Source organism: Musa acuminata, unplaced genomic scaffold (assembly GCF_036884655.1).
Source record: "Musa acuminata AAA Group cultivar baxijiao unplaced genomic scaffold, Cavendish_Baxijiao_AAA HiC_scaffold_609, whole genome shotgun sequence".
In the NCBI taxonomy this organism is placed as follows: Eukaryota; Viridiplantae; Streptophyta; class Magnoliopsida; order Zingiberales; family Musaceae; genus Musa; species Musa acuminata.
The window spans coordinates 45,001-47,500 of record NW_027020848.1 but is presented as its reverse complement, the minus strand read 5'-3'; positions in this window follow the sequence as shown (position 1 = coordinate 47,500).

The window sequence follows — 2,500 nt, the reverse complement described above, 5'->3', positions numbered from 1 at the left end:
GAGGCATCACCGTCCCTGCTATACGAAAGCCCCATCCAGCCCTGTGCCACCCGGGGGGTTCCAGGGTGCTGAGATGGCTGACATTTTGCTCCGCTCAAGATGGTCACCGCGCAACGCAAAAACAGGCCAAAAACTGGCCAAAACGGGCCAAAACTGGCCATTTTTGGCTGCGCGAGCGAGCGGCGAGCGGCGGACAGCGAGCGAAGCGAGAGGCAGCACCGTCCCTGCTATACGAAAGCCCCATCCAGCCCTGTGCCACCCGGGGGGTTCCAGGGTGCTGAGATGGCTGACATTTTGCTCCGCTCACGACGGTCACCGCGCGACGCAAGAACAGGCCAAAAACTGGCCAAAACGGCCCAAAAACGGGCCAAAACTGGCCATTTTTGGCTGCGCGAGCGAGCGGCGAGCGGCGGACAACGAGCGAAGCGAGAGGCAGCACCATCCCTGCTATACGAAAGCCCCATCCAGCCCTGTGCCACCCGGGGGGTTCCAGGGTGCTGAGATGGCTGACATTTTGCTCCGCTCACGACGGTCACCGCGCGACGCAAGAACAGCCCAAAAACAGGCCAAAACGGCCCAAAAACGGGACAAAACTGGCCATTTTTGGCTGCGCGAGCGAGCGGCGAGCGGCGGACAGCGAGCTAAGCGAGAGGCAGCACCGTCCCTGCTATACGAAAGCCCCATCCAGCCCTGTGCCACCCGGGGGGTTCCAGGGTGCTGAGATGGCTGACATTTTGCTCCGCTCACGACGGTCACCGCGCGACGCAAGAACAGGCCAAAAACAGGCCAAAACGGCCCAAAAACGGGCCAAAACTGGCCATTTTTGGCTGCGCGAGCGAGCAGCGAGCGGCGGACAGCGAGCGAAGCGAGAGGCATCACCGTCCCTGCTATACGAAAGCCCCATCCAGCCCTGTGCCACCCGGGGGGTTCCAGGGTGCTGAGATGGCTGACATTTTGCTCCGCTCAAGATGGTCACCGCGCAACGCAAAAACAGGCCAAAAACTGGCCAAAACGGGCCAAAACTGGCCATTTTTGGCTGCGCGAGCGAGCGGCGAGCGGCGAACAGCGAGCGAAGCGAGAGGCAGCACCGTCCCTGCTATACGAAAGCCCCATCCAGCCCTGTGCCACCCGGGGGGTTCCAGGGTGCTGAGATGGCTGACATTTTGCTCCGCTCACGACGGTCACCGCGCGACGCAAGAACAGGCCAAAAACTGGCCAAAACGGCCCAAAAACGGGCCAAAACTGGCCATTTTTGGCTGCGCGAGCGAGCGGCGAGCGGCGGACAGCGAGCGAAGCGAGAGGCAGCACCGTCCCTGCTATACGAAAGCCCCATCCAGCCCTGTGCCACCCGGGGGGTTCCAGGGTGCTGAGATGGCTGACATTTTGCTCCGCTCACGACGGTCACCGCGCGACGCAAGAACAGCCCAAAAACAGGCCAAAACGGCCCAAAAACGGGACAAAACTGGCCATTTTTGGCTGCGCGAGCGAGCGGCGAGCGGCGGACAGCGAGCGAAGCGAGAGGCAGCACCGTCCCTGCTATACGAAAGCCCCATCCAGCCCTGTGCCACCCGGGGGGTTCCAGGGTGCTGAGATGGCTGACATTTTGCTCCGCTCACGACGGTCACCGCGCGACGCAAGAACAGCCCAAAAACAGGCCAAAACGGCCCAAAAACGGGCCAAAACTGGCCATTTTTGGCTGCGCGAGCGAGCAGCGAGCGGCGGACAGCGAGCGAAGCGAGAGGCATCACCGTCCCTGCTATACGAAAGCCCCATCCAGCCCTGTGCCACCCGGGGGGTTCCAGGGTGCTGAGATGGCTGACATTTTGCTCCGCTCAAGATGGTCACCGCGCAACGCAAAAACAGGCCAAAAACTGGCCAAAACGGGCCAAAACTGGCCATTTTTGGCTGCGCGAGCGAGCGGCGAGCGGCGAACAGCGAGCGAAGCGAGAGGCAGCACCGTCCCTGCTATACGAAAGCCCCATCCAGCCCTGTGCCACCCGGGGGGTTCCAGGGTGCTGAGATGGCTGACATTTTGCTCCGCTCACGACGGTCACCGCGCGACGCAAGAACAGGCCAAAAACTGGCCAAAACGGCCCAAAAACGGGCCAAAACTGGCCATTTTTGGCTGCGCGAGCGAGCGGCGAGCGGCGGACAGCGAGCGAAGCGAGAGGCAGCACCGTCCCTGCTATACGAAAGCCCCATCCAGCCCTGTGCCACCCGGGGGGTTCCAGGGTGCTGAGATGGCTGACATTTTGCTCCGCTCACGACGGTCACCGCGCGACGCAAGAACAGGCCAAAAACTGGCCAAAACGGCCCAAAAACGGGACAAAACTGGCCATTTTTGGCTGCGCGAGGGAGCGGCGAGCGGCGGACAGCGAGCGAAGCGAGAGGCAGCACCGTCCCTGCTATACGAAAGCCCCATCCAGCCCTGTGCCACCCGGGGGGTTCCAGGGTGCTGAGATGGCTGACATTTTGCTCCGCTCAAGACGGTCACCGCGCA